The sequence below is a fragment of the Eutrigla gurnardus genome (assembly GCF_963514095.1).
Source record: "Eutrigla gurnardus genome assembly, chromosome: 1".
NCBI classification, from domain to species: Eukaryota; Metazoa; Chordata; class Actinopteri; order Perciformes; family Triglidae; genus Eutrigla; species Eutrigla gurnardus.
Genome location: NC_139915.1, coordinates 32,612,137 through 32,626,450, shown reverse-complemented (window position 1 = coordinate 32,626,450; position 14,314 = coordinate 32,612,137). Strand labels below are relative to the sequence as shown.

The window sequence follows — 14,314 nt, the reverse complement described above, 5'->3', positions numbered from 1 at the left end:
TCCTAAAAAAGGCAACTTTAACCAACCCAGCTCAAACAAGCCCAGCACAGCAGACTGCAACTACTCAACCACACACGTACGTAGTCACGTAAACGCATCTCTTACGACAATTAGCCACGGAATGCTAATCGGCGGGTTGGGCGAATATATAGCATCTTTGCTAGCTGACACACTCAAACTAAACAAAACTACGTCACAAAGTGACTCATTATCAACCGCAGACGGATATTAACTACACACAAACCTTGTTCACGTATCAGTCAGGCGGTCAACAAACAGAAAGGTGTGACGCACGTCTTCTTTCGGACGACGCACCTGACGTTTTACCGTCTCTTTCAAAATAAAAGCACCAGTTATTTGTAACGTAATGAGGCGGCATCTTCCGGTTCTGAAAAGTAAAACTTCTATTATTTTTTGTATATGACCATCAGGGGGCGACTCCTCATGGTTTCAATAGAAGTCTGATTATATAGTAATGTCTACAGAAGCGCATTGCATTCAATTGAGAAAAATAATCTGTTTTTCCGTATTAAGGAGAAAATTATCTCAGAATTACGAGAATAGTTTTTTGAATAAATTTTTTTTTCTGTTTTCCTTAGAAACCGAAGCAGTCTCTCTTGTGTATTGCTAAAAAAAATTAAAGTTTTCAAATTACAAAATAATGCATGTTTTTTTTAACATTTTAATGTTAAAACGGTCAAATTAGTACAACGTAGAAGCTGAACAATCAATAACAATATACCGGACAGACACTTTGATTAAATCCCACGATGGGAAAAATGCTAGAGGTGTGTTCGGCGGTTTGAGGTCCAAGCACAGAAGTTGCTCAGACTAATTTCACACTTGTTCGCCTTTTGCTTCTTTTTTTCTGCCTTCAAACAATCTGGACCTGAGAGACCGAACGTCCCAGAGCAATCAATTATGTGGAAATGTTTCCAAATCAAGTCGGCCGGATGAATTACACAGATCAGCCAGTAGGTGGTGATATGATGGTACACTGTTTTTGTTACGTTTTGTTCCTGACACAAAGGATATTTGTCTGCCCTTTTGAGTCATGAAAAAATAAAAAACTTTCCTCATAAAGTGCTCCCAAAGTGTAACACACAAACACACACATACACACACACACACACACACACACACACACACACACACACTGTTTGTTTTGTTGTGGAAAGTGAAGAAAACACTAAAGCAAGACACAAAGACAGGCGGGTAATAAAAAAAGTTCTCATTTAGTGAAGTCCCAAAACAAGGCAAGGGTCCAAAACCAGGTAATCGGTCAAAACAGGCAATATAACCAGACCTGGGGGGTGAAGAACAATCAATCCATGCTGGCAGACGTGTCTCCTTGATTCCTTTTTCGCCTCCTCTGAGGAGGTGAGGAAGACTTTCAAAAAGACGTCAATTAAATACGAGGAACTGTCCACCACACATATTTACCTCTAATCCATGTTCAGATGTCATGAGAGAAAGTTGGAACATCTTCAGCAATTTCCAAAGAGTCCTGCCATGATTTGAGATTATTCCCACCATGTGTTTCCCGCAACCTTTTTTTATTTTCCAGGTGCCGTAACAGACTTATATACACTTGTGTCTCATCACTCTCGGTTCCTCAACAAGCCTCTCCTCTAACCTTGAGTTGCATTTTAAGGATCGGAAGATCGGAGAAGGATTTCCAGGCCAAGCGAGGAGAGAGATGCAAGGAAGCGTAAGTTAGCATATTGAAAAGCATCCAGATTTTAAGGTGGATTTAACAGAGCGATCGACAGAATAAATGTAAGGAGCTGGCTGGAGTTGTGACACAAGGTTGTGTTAAAAATGGCCCTGAAAGATGGGGTATGTAATCCTGTTCAGAAGCACTTTTTGTTATAGTGGGTGAAATGGCCCGTCTAATTTCAGAGGGATCAGTACATTATGTCATCAGGAAAAGGAACGGAATCAAACAGAGCTCTGTGGCCGCCGTGGGACTGAGAAAACAAACAACCAATCTGCGGCCCTCGCACCGAAGGGCGGGAACTTAGAGGAGGCAGGAGGAGGTGCTATTTTCAATTCTTGCTAGCTCTCTTGCTAGCCTTCCAACATTACATACCCCAGCTTTAAACGTGACGTGAATGAGACTAATAGTGAAAACATAAGCTGGAAGTAAATCACACACTTTGATGCTGCGACGCGTCATGTTCAGCACATCTACAAAGCTTTGACACGAGGCTTTAACAGCATCGAATCCTAAGTGTCAATGAGCCAATCGGAAGCTTTTGGCACCATCATTGTCGTTAGCAGTTTTCCACTCCAATTGATTCATATTTTTTTAGAACGTTGTGAACTAATTTCCCTCTTCTCCTCATCCAACAGCAGAGAAACAGCGAGAGCTCGACGACGGCTCCAATCTAATTCTTCCGTTAATCACATTTTATCGCCTTAATGCACAACTGCTCCACGGGCACATCGGCTGTTTTCCCGACACACTTTGCCAAAGCGTTTTTTTTTTTTTAAGCGGTTGCACCTGTTGGGACACATCTTGGCACGATCAGGGGTCCATAATCAATATTTCGGCTCATTTCTGGCTTCCTGAACTGGGGAAGTTGAATGTGAGGTAAACATGTATTATTTAACCAACAGTCAGAAGGACTCCTGCAACTTTTCAAAAAGATCTCTCTGGATCGTATCCCAGCATACACTGGGGTGAGAGGTGGGGTACGTCCATCACGTGGCGGACACAAAACAGTATGTTGTGCAGACAAAGTTCGGCCCCCAGAAGCAGAACTCGGACAGCGGTTCGAGTTCACCAGCAGCGTTATTTGACAAAACCAGCTCGTCGGCTGGCAAACGGAAAACAATCTGGTGAAAACAGGAGTTTCGTTTGGCAGCGGGAGTGAGACAAAGATGAAGAGAGAGAACAAACAAAGGACCAAAGAAGGAATACTAAGGAGGAGGAAGAGCCAAATGAAACAACATTCACACATTTACATATAAACTATATTCCTGTTTTTATTCTCCAACTCATTTCACCTGCAGCGTCTTTTCAACAGTTTCCGCCATTTGTAACACCAGTGACACGTGTAGATGTGAAAACCTCACACCTGTGATATAGCAGGTTGTCTGCAATGTGATATATATATATATATATACCTTTTTTCATGCACCAATTCCGTGTTCTTATTAAGAAATAAGTCAAGTTTATATGTACAGCCCTTGAATTCAATGCCTTTAGTCCCACAAGGCTCCACTGCGCCAGCGTTATGAAACAATAAATGAAAATCATCAATGAAAATGACAAACCATAACCTCTGGCCTTCAGTGACAGCAAGAAAAATGGACACACAAAATGAACCGACGGTTTGGTTTTCTACTCAACTAAAGCAGTAAAAAGCAAATGTGGATAGTTATGTTTTAACAAAAGAGTAAGGTTTCAAGCATAGACTGTGTTTAAGAAGTGGGTGTAGTCATCGTGACATCACCCATTAGTTTATGGACTAAGGTTTTAAAGCCTTGAGGTCGGCATTTTGGATTTTAGCAAACAGTGAGAAGAAGTGACCATATTTGGGCTGTGGAGGAGCGACGGTTCGATCTAATGAAGACAAGCGGCAGCAACCTGTGAATCACAAGGTAGCCCCGCCCCCTAAAGCATCCCCTGCTTTCTGGTCTGGTGGACTCTAAATGGACCATAATGTACTAAATGAACATCATGCTGGATTGAAGAAGACTTGAAACTAGAGATTGAGACCATAAACTCATGTTTACAATGTTTACTGAGATAATACATCAAGAGAGAAGTAGGACCATTTTCTCATAGACTTCTATACAACCAGAGAGGAGTCGCCCCCTGGTGGCCAGCAGAGAGAAGTAGGACCATTTTCTCATAGACTTCCATGGAATCAGACTTCTTTACGCAACCAGAGTCGCCGCCCCCTGATGGCTAGCAGAGAGAATGCAAGTTTAAGGCACTTCAACATTGGCTTCACTTTTCATAACCGGAGGTTGTTGCCTGGTTTTTAGACAAAAAAAGCTTTGAAATGACAAAGAGGGAGTCAGAATCTGGCATGGATTACTCAATAGGTGTCATATTTAAAGTTGAATGTTGAAATGCATCATAACACAAAATGATATGCAAAAAAAAAAAAAAACTAAAACGAGAGACAAAACAACCACAAAGCCTTGCAGATGGACCAGAAAGTGATGTGAAACAACAACAGAAAGTCCCAAAACGAACACAAACAAATGCAAAACAACCACAATGAAACACAAAATGACTACACAGAAATGTTTTGTGATTTGGTTGTTCGTTGTTATTTTGCTCAGCTTTCAGTCTGGGTGTCCGTATCACTAAAATAGGTGGGATGGGAGACCTTTTAGTTTGCGCCCGGGGGCCCACTATCTCACAATCCATCCACGGTCAGATTGGAACACCCTGGATGGAAAGCGATGCCATATATCATGAGTGACAAAACTATTAACCTGAAATCAGTTCATCAACATCCGAGAGGCTGCAAAACCTCTTGCAGGTGGACCGAATCAAACAACGAGCGGAGGATGCTCCGTTTACTCCATTAGTCTGGAGACGAGGTTGCTTACAAAGCAGCCGGTGCTCTCCGAACCCCGGTGTCCACTCTGGTCCCTCTGTCTTGATTTCAGCCTTGCAGCTTCGGCAGATCGCTGCTTCCTTTTCCCTCGTCTCATGCATGATTCATTATGATGTTCACGAGCTTTCTCCCATCAATAAAACATATCCATGTGTTTGCTCCCTCACCTCCCCATCCTCTCTCTTAGCTCGTCTTGCTCCTGAAGCCGAATAGTGAGCCTACGCTGCGCTGATAAAACAGCATGGATGGATAGCCCATTTTCAAACGGCATGAAAGTGAATATATTGCAGGCCCTCTCCCATCTGCGTGATTTGTGTCTCGTATTTGGGTGGTGAATGGGAATCAGTGTCCCTCCGAAATCCAAGAAAGATGTCTAAAAAAATGCTATATTTTCTCCAAAAAAGGTAGCGCAGCCCAGAATACTGAATGACTTTAAGGGCAGTAGACTCAATCAATGTCCTGCAAAATACAGGTGACCATGTTAAAATCACCTGCAGACTGTTTGAGATTCTCTGAAAATCTCAATTGGATCTTGTTGTATTAATACATAGTGGAGCCACGTATTGATAGTCCCACATGGTTTGTACTTGAATGGCTGCAATCATTATGGACCTGTTACTGTTGACGTCATGGTGTTGTCACAGTGTTAGCTGGAGGCAGGGCTCTCAAGTCTCACGCATCGGGCGTGACAAACACGCATCGGGCGTGACAAACACATTTCAACCTGTTCACAAGCTACACGCCACACCTAGTATTTCTCACATTAAATTACCAGGAAAACGCCACCAATTCTTTCTAAGTGTGACAGCGTCTTGCTTTGACTGATGAGGTGGATGAGCTCGTTTGTTGATATATGGATGTTTGTGGGCTGCAAAAGTTTCTGATGAAACAAAACGGACTCAGTGTGCAGAGGCCTTTAAAGTCATCTCATCATTTGATTTTCCATATGCACACACACACACACACACACACACACACACACACACACACACACACACACACACACACACACACACACACACCTCCCACTAGAGAGGGCAGATAAGCACCCCTGCACTAAGGAATGTTGAATTCAATAAATAGTTTTATCAGATTCACAAATTTGTATCCGCTTTAGCCATCCCCACCCCATCTGACCCCTGTCCCCCATCTCATCTGACCCCCTTCCCCACCCCACCTGACCCCCATCCCCACCCCACCTGACCCCCGTCCCCCACCTCATCTGACCCCCAAAGAGTGTGTGGCTGGAGTGTAAAGTTGTTAGATTTTACTCATGCAGTGCTTGGCTAGTTAGCTAGCTACCATGCTAATTCCACCTTGCTTTCAAGCTACACTGTTTACAGAAAATGAGCCCAAGAGGAGGAAGCAGTGGTGCTGGGTCTAACGGTCCCTCTGCCTCACTCTTCATCCCTAGAAGACTACTTGGCCAGGAATACACTAGCTAGCTAACAAGCCAGCGCTGGAGATAGAGAGGCTAGCTAGCGAACTAGCCACCCGTCCTCTCCGGAGCTCCCATCTGCAGTCATTATAATAAAGTCCATATTGAGAAACTCTCACTTTCTGCAGCCATTATATGAAAACAAGCCGTCAAACTCAGCCAGCGTCGACTAATGACTTCAGAGAATTATTCCGCCTCAACTCACTAAAATGCATCATCATGTTTACTAAAACATAAAAGGGGTTATGGACTTTGTGGGGCCATAATATCACTGATTGTGCCTGTGATGTTTGAAGTTTATGATGGCTTTGACTGATGAAAACCCTTGAAAAAAAAAACGCAAGCTGTCATTTGTGGGCCGGCGTCTACTCATTACTTGGACGCGTAGGCAGAAACTTCTGAAAGTCTCTGCACATCACAAAAGTGTTTGGCCACCCAAACATTACACCTGTATGTGATTGATTGAACATTAATCTGCCGCTGCGACAGCCTCCACTCTCCTGGGAAAGAGTTGGGCTGCAGGGATTTGCTTGGTCCGATTGCCCACTTTGGCGACCTCGTCATCTTATTTAGCCTTAACAGCGAGGTTCTTCAGTACGACTCATTCTACTGCAAATCCATCTCCATAGAGCATTTTCAAGGCAGACATTTTGGCTCTTCATCGCAGGAAAAGCACTAAAACTGTATTAATGACATTCAAAACTGTTGTGGCCCCAACAGAAAACATTTGGCTCAAACCCCAGAGTTGGTTTAAAAAGGCAGAAAGGTTTTATTATGATGAATGCCACAAATTCATAGTCTGGAGGTCTGGCACAGAAGAATAAAGCAATGGTGGAAGTCTGGTCCAGAGCCCCCCCTCTCTGAACCATCAAAACAGCAAATCAACTGGAGGTTGCTTTTAGTTTGGTTCAAACAGGTCCAGTTTGGACTGGTGTGAACCCAGACCACAACGAATAAGAAAGGTGGGTCCTGGTCCGCTTCTAGTGGACTGACTGGTGAGCAGTTAGTTAGTTTGTAGTGTGAAAATGAACGAGAATGTCATGATAGCAGACATGTTGATTGTTGCATGATTTCGAAGGCTAAGCTGCTAAAACATCCATCTGCTGAAGAGCATCAGCGCTTTATTGAAGGCCATATAGAAGCGTATCAGTGCGGGTTGTCTCTGGTTTATTGGTTTATGGATGATCGACTCAATTCAATTCAATTAAATGAAAAACACTAAATTTGCCCTGGGGCAATTAAAGAGTAACTGTATAAGAACAAAATAGACACAAAACAAAGCAAGCAAAACCGTGCACAGATGATAGTGATGATGATGTTGATGATGCGTATGAAAAAACAAATGTCCAGTGTCAGCCAGCCTAGATCTATACAGTCCCTCCAAACAGAAAACCCAATATTTTACTATTTGACTACATAAAAGCCCACAGCTACATATATTACCATTCAGTTAGTGCTATTGTTATTTTTATTGCTCATGTGATCGCCATCGTTGCTGTTATATCGTTGCTTTTGAAGGCTGCTGTTCATATTGTTGTTCGAGGTTTGATGAATTACTGCCGTTGTTGAGATGAGGATTATGTAACGGCTGATAAAGTCTAAAGACCCTGGGGGGTCTGATTTAGAAAAGTGTGCAGGGGCCACACTAAATGTTTGCGTGAGTAAAAAAAATTGTCTAAAAAATAGTCTAAAACCTTTGGTAACGCCTGCCAGTGTGCATATTTTCTTTTTGGAACCTAATAAAGGTGGATCCGGCCCCCCATGACCACATTACACCGTAAACAATCAATGAAGAGCATAGAAACCTGCTGATTCCCTACGATTAAGAAAAGGGAGGAAATCGAGGTGGTTCCCGAACACACCACGCAGCATTACCACATGTGTATGTTTACAGCAACCGGCCTGATGGCTTCCTAAAAATAAAGGAATGATAACAGAGGATGTGAAGTATACAACGGTTTATTTCCAGACTCTTTTATGGGTTCATTATGGGGCGACGATGTGACTGGAGAAGGCAGCCGGAGACACAGTCTGACGGTTGCATCGGATGCTGTCTGCAGTTTGTATACGTGTACAGTATATCGTGCATCTGTCTGCACTGAATAAACCATGAATGAATACATAAAATCACTGCAGTGAAATCTAAACACATAGAAATGACAGGAAAAGTACACGCGGTGATGTATGCACAGTATGAGACTACTGATAACTACTGACACGCTGCTCTGCAATACTTTAATGCTATTTGATGTCTCTGATTTCTACAAGTGATGATGATAATTTCACCAGTAGTCCCCCCCTCCTGCCCTCGGGGGTGCAGACGGCGCTGATGAAATATTGAGCGGAATTTGATTTGAGATCTGAGTCTGCTCATATCTTTTACACCTGACAGGTGCTTATGGAATAGTTATGGCTCACTAGCACAAATAATGCCGCCGGTATTAATGGTTATGATAAAGCAGATCTATGTTATATGAAGTCAAGTTAAATCTTTGTAATGAGCGTAATGATTCCTCTCACACTTCAGCTGCGTTCTCCGTAGGATGCATCCTCCGAAGGATGATTCTTCCATAGGATGAGTCCTCTGTATGATGACCCTAACAACAACCCTAAACCTAACCACAACCCCAACCTAACCCTAACAACAACCCTAAACCTAACCCCAACCCCAACCTAACCCTCACAACAACCCTAAACCTAACCCCAACCCCAACCTAACCCTCACAACAACCCTAAACCTAACCCCAACCCCATCCTAACCCTCACAACAACCCTAAACCTAACCCCAACCTAACCCTAACAACAACCCCAAGGCGTCTGACCTTATTGGACCCTTCTGGACACACCAGACTTTAGCCCGTGTCTCTACGACTTATCATATGACATGAACGAAGAAATAAATACACAATTCAGCTTGTTAGCACTGTCAATGTACCATGCTAGCGTGTTATCATTTAGCCTAAACACAGCGCGGCTAGCATACACTCTTGTTTCCATACATTCTAGTTGATGTAATTGATTTTGAGGATACATTACACACAATCACAAAACCCAACACTTCAGACACACAACCAGAGCTCAGTGTTTTGTCTCTTTGTCGTTAACAAGCACACATTTGTCCTCACGTCGTGATTAAACAAAATAGCTAGGTTCTCCCTCGACAACATAATGATATGTTTGGACAAGCAGATTAGCATCTCAACACAGCTATCAGAGGGACGGCTGTATTATTAGACATTCGCCTCCAGTGTGCCATAAATAAATAAATAAATGAGATCCACCGCCTAATGTAGGGCGCCTCTATGTTAATATTTCATGCAGCGTGCCCGAGCAGCAAAACCAATCCCGTTTTAATCCTCGGCTAACGTGATTAGAAGCGCTACATTAGCGACACAATTGGGTGGGAATGACAGGGAGCGTGCGATAGTGATCTCCAGATTTGCCATCAAATATGATCTTCACAAATTATTTCATATAGAAGATCGGGATCAATACTCTCTTTCAGAGGAGCTGAAGTCTCCACGGCGCCAACAACTCTCATGTAGGTCTGCTGTGTTATTACAGACAATCGTGGGAACGGCAATGCAACAGAGATGGTCGTTAAAAGTAAAGTAAGTAAAGCAACTCTCCTCATATTTCATTTTCACAATGGTTCCGCAGGGTCTCACATACATTACTGAAGGTATTTACTATCTGCTAAATGAGGAATGCTCTTAGTATTTCTCAAAAATATCATATAAAACCAGAAAGAAACAGAAAATAAAGACAACCCCCCCTACGCAAACAGCCAGGACCAGATTTACTTTGGCTGGATCGTAGACTTGCAGAAGGGTGCAGCTACCCGGGCAATGCTCCCCCTCAGCTGCTGCAGGACGGGAATGGTGGTAACAAATTATGTGCCAGAAAGTGGGGGGCCCCCTGCCAGGGCCGAATGCATTAACCATGATGTTTAGACACCATAAAATAGTCCACGTCGGTCCTCGGGGGGTGGGAGGGAATATGCAGTTCATACGGGGACAGTGAGCAGTTTTACCCAATCAGAGACAAACAGCTCTGTTTTGCTCGAAGCGGTTCGATGCGGTGGTTCCAAACCTGGGTCTCGAGGGCCTCCGCAGGAGGTCTTGAGATAAACCTGAGGGGGTCGGGGATTTTAATAACCAGACAAGAAATAAGAAAATTAAATGAAAGCTGGACACTGATTTGAAAAATGAAGCAGGATTTGTTAATCATGGTGTGTTTAAAGTGGTCCTCTTTGTGAGAAACTATGTTAAAGGCTATGTAGGGGACTATGTAGGGGACTATGTAGGGGACTACATAGAGGACTATGTAGGGGACTATGTAGAGGACTATGTAGGGGACTATGTAGGGGACTATGTAGGGGACTACATAGAGGACTATGTAGATGACTATGTAGGGGACTATGTAGAGGACTATGTAGGGGACTATGTAGGGGACTATGTAGAGGACTATGTAGGGGACTACATAGAGGACTATGTAGATGACTATGTAGGGGACTATGTAGAGGACTATGTAGAGGACTATGTAGAGGACTATGTAGGGGACTATGTTGAGGACTATGTAGGGGACTACATAGAGGACTATGTAGATGACTATGTAGGGGACTATGTAGAGGACTATGTAGGGGACTACATAGAGGACTATGTAGAGGACTATGTAGGGGACTATGTAGAGAATTATGTAGAGGACTATGTAGGGGACTATGTAGGGGACTATGTAGAGGACTATGTAGAGGACTATGTAGAGAACTATGTAGGAGACTATGTAGCAGACTATGTAGGGGACTATGTAGGGGACTATGTAGAGGACTATGTCGGAGACTATGTAGGGGACTACATAGAGGACTATGTAGAGGACTATGTAGGGGACTATGTAGAGGACTATGTAGAGGATTATATAGATGACTATATAGAGGATTATGTCGAGGACTACATAGAGGACTATGTAGAGGACTATGTAGGGGACTATGAAGAGGACTATGTAGGGGACTACATAGAGGACTATGTAGAGGACTATGTAGGGGACTATGTAGGGGACTATGTAGGTGACTATGTAGAGGACTATGTAGAGGACTATGTAGGGTACTACATAGAGGACTATGTAGGGCACTATGTAGAGGACTATGTAGGGCACTATGTAGAGGACTATGTAGAGGACTATGTAGAGGACTATGTAGAGAACTATGTAGGAGACTGTGGAAGAAAACTCTTCAGGTCCAATTCAGTAGCTGGTTCAAATGAGGTTTAATCACTGACAGTGGAGAAAAGAAATTCACAGTGTATCCATGAAGATCCAGTCTGTCGAATGGCCTGGCCGAGTTGGATTTATACAGAACATTCGGGAGAACAAAAGGGAAGGCGTCATGAGTGGATTTGTATTGAATCAACACATGTCTCTCTGCAGAGGAAGAGACATCTGTGGATGTCTACAAGGTGTGACCGTTCTCGAGAGAGCTAGACGTTGTCACTACAGGGGTCACTCTTCAGGCCTTGATCAATGTATGTGAGACAAAGGTTACGGAGACAGTTCAGGAAGAGGGAAAGATCAAAGAGTCTTTTCATCAAGACGGCAAGGGTTAACCCAATAGAAAAACAGCTCAGCAGGACATTTGATGTTTAGAGAGAAAGGAACATTATGTGAGATACAAATAAGAATTGTAAGGTAACACATTTTCTTCTACAAGACTATGTAGGGGACTATGTAGGGGACTATGTAGGGGACTATGTAGAGGACTATGTAGGAGGACTATGTAGGGGACTACATAGAGGACTATGTAGAGGACTATGTAGGGGACTATGTAGGGGACTATGTAGAGGACTATGTAGGAGACTATGTAGGGAACTACATAGAGGACTATGTAGAGGACTATGTAGGAGACTATGTAGGGGACTACATAGAGGACTATGTAGGGGACTATGTAGAGGACTATGTGGAGGACTATGTAGGGGACTATGTAGAGGACTATGTAGGGGACTATGTAGAGGACTATGTAGAGGACTACGTAGAGGACTATGTAGGGGACTATGTAGGGGACTATGTAGAGGACTATGTAGAGGAATATGTAGGGGACTATGTAGAGAACTATGTAGGCGACTATGTAGGGGACTACATAGAGGACTATGTAGAGGACTATGTAGGGGACTATGTAGGAGACTATGTAGGGGACTACATAGAGGACTATGTAGGGGACTATGAAGGGAACTATGTAGAGGACTACATAGAGGACTATCTAGAGGACTATGTAGGGGACTATATAGAGGACTATGTAGAGGACTATGCAGGTGACTATGGAGAGGACTATGTAGGGGAATATGTAGAGGACTACATAGAGGACTATATAGGGGACTTGGAGAGGACTATGTAGGGGACTAGATAGAGGACTTGGAGAGGACTATGTAGGGGACTAGATAGAGGACTATATAGAGGACTATGTAGGGGTCTATGTAGGGGGCTATGTAGAGGATTATATAGAGATATAGAGGACTATGTAGAAGATTATGTAGAGGACTATATAAAGGGCTATGTAGAGGATTATATAGAGGACTATGTAGACTACCATAAATAACATGGAGGAGGTCAGTTGGCATGCAGGTGAGAGGGCACCAACATTTCCAGACGTATCACCGCCGAGTCACGCAAGCCCAGAAGGATGGAAAGCTCTCGTCTAGCTTCTGTTGTTCTCCGTGCATCCTGACGTAACGTATTAGAGCTCACTGTTGTCCAGAATCTAATAAAACAGATAAATGACCAACACTGTTGCACTGGCTGACATGTCCCTTCATTACACTGTGCTTTATTTTGTCTGTGAGTTATTGAATTTTCAGACTGAAAAATAGTCTCCAACAAATGCACCTCTGCTGTTTGAGTAATGTTTGCCCAAAAAAAACAAAAAAAAACAGCACCCAGTTTTTAGGAAAAGGAGGAAGTTACGTCTGAGAATAGATGTGCAGATTGTAACATAAATAATTAAAAGATAAGCCGGCAATATCATTCTCTACGTTGTCAAACTCACCTACAATGTTCATTTACCTGGAAGAGAAAGTAGGAGCTTCCGTTGACCTGGCACGCCACGGGAAAGGCAAACACACATTTAGGACGTCTGAATGTCAGCACGTTTCAGACGACGAGGCCAGACTCCTGCGTTAATGAGCCGCATCTCTTTTTTTGAAAAACAATGCAGCAAAGTGCTTCCTCAGTATACACAATAAAAACTGCCAGAGAAAGTGATCACATGGGAGTCACATTAGGCAGATAATAAGAGAACGCACCGACTGTGAAGGTGCTGAAGTTCTCGGAGAAACACACCGCCGGTGCTGCTGGGAAACCGCCAGGAGGGCCCTCGGGCTCCGGCTTGGCAGGATTTAAAAAAAAAAAAACGTGAGAGATGAAGCCGGGAGCCTAATGGGACCCGAGAAAAAGTCAACAGACGAACGCGTGTTTTAAACCACAGAACGTATGTACCCCCTGGACATGGTCACCGTGATGTCACTCATTGGTTATGGGCCGTCACTTCCAAGCCTCAGACAAGAAGTGAGGCTGGAGCTAAGTACGATTTTTGAAAGAGGAACCTATTCTACCACCATCGCTGAAACAAACAAATGTCTCAAAGTCCAGACTCTTCTCTGTTCTGGTCCTCAGGCGTGAATGAACTCCCGACCAATGTCAGGACAGCAGAGCCATCTTCTGAAAAAGGCTCAAGACTCACCTGTTCAGACTTCACCTCGACTCTGCATCGCATGAAAAAACGCATTTCTATGTTCTTCCTTGTAGTACTTTGATCATGTTGTACCTAAGGTATCCTTGCTGAACAGCTATTACATTCCTCAGATGAAGACCTGAAACTTGTTTCTACGTTTTCACTCTTACTTTATTGGCAATGATATGTTGTGGTTTCTTTCTTTTGACAAATGTACTTATTGTTAGTTGCTTTGGACAAATGAAAATGTAAACATATTTACTTCTTTAATACTCAAAAAACACTTTATTTTTTCATATTTACCTCCTGCCCCTCCCCCCCAAAAAGCCCAGTCTACTCTGATTGGTCAACTGCTTACCGTGTTTGCCAGAAATGCCACGCCCCCTTACCACAATCAGATAACAGGAGTATATAGTGAGGAACTGGTGATGAATTTATGAATAAATGTACATACAATGGACTTTTTGGCATTTACCAAAACTAAAGACACAACCAGGGAGGAACCATCGTTTCATCAACCAGGGCTGAAACAACCAATAATGCTGCTTTTACTAAATGAACATCATGCTGGATTGAAGA

At 43.2% G+C, this 14,314-nt stretch overlaps 1 long non-coding RNA gene across 2 annotated transcripts in view; it reads right to left on the bottom strand.

Moving 5' to 3' along the window:
* The window catches only part of LOC311012922, a 131,561-nt gene extending 131,260 nt beyond the window's left edge, over positions 1 to 301 (bottom strand). For both annotated transcript variants that reach the window (XR_014597083.1, XR_014597084.1), the window contains exon 1: positions 245 to 301. This is a non-coding gene — a long non-coding RNA (uncharacterized lncRNA). The remainder of the gene's footprint in view (positions 1 to 244) is intronic.
* Between the last annotated feature and the right edge of the window lie 14,013 nt (positions 302 to 14,314).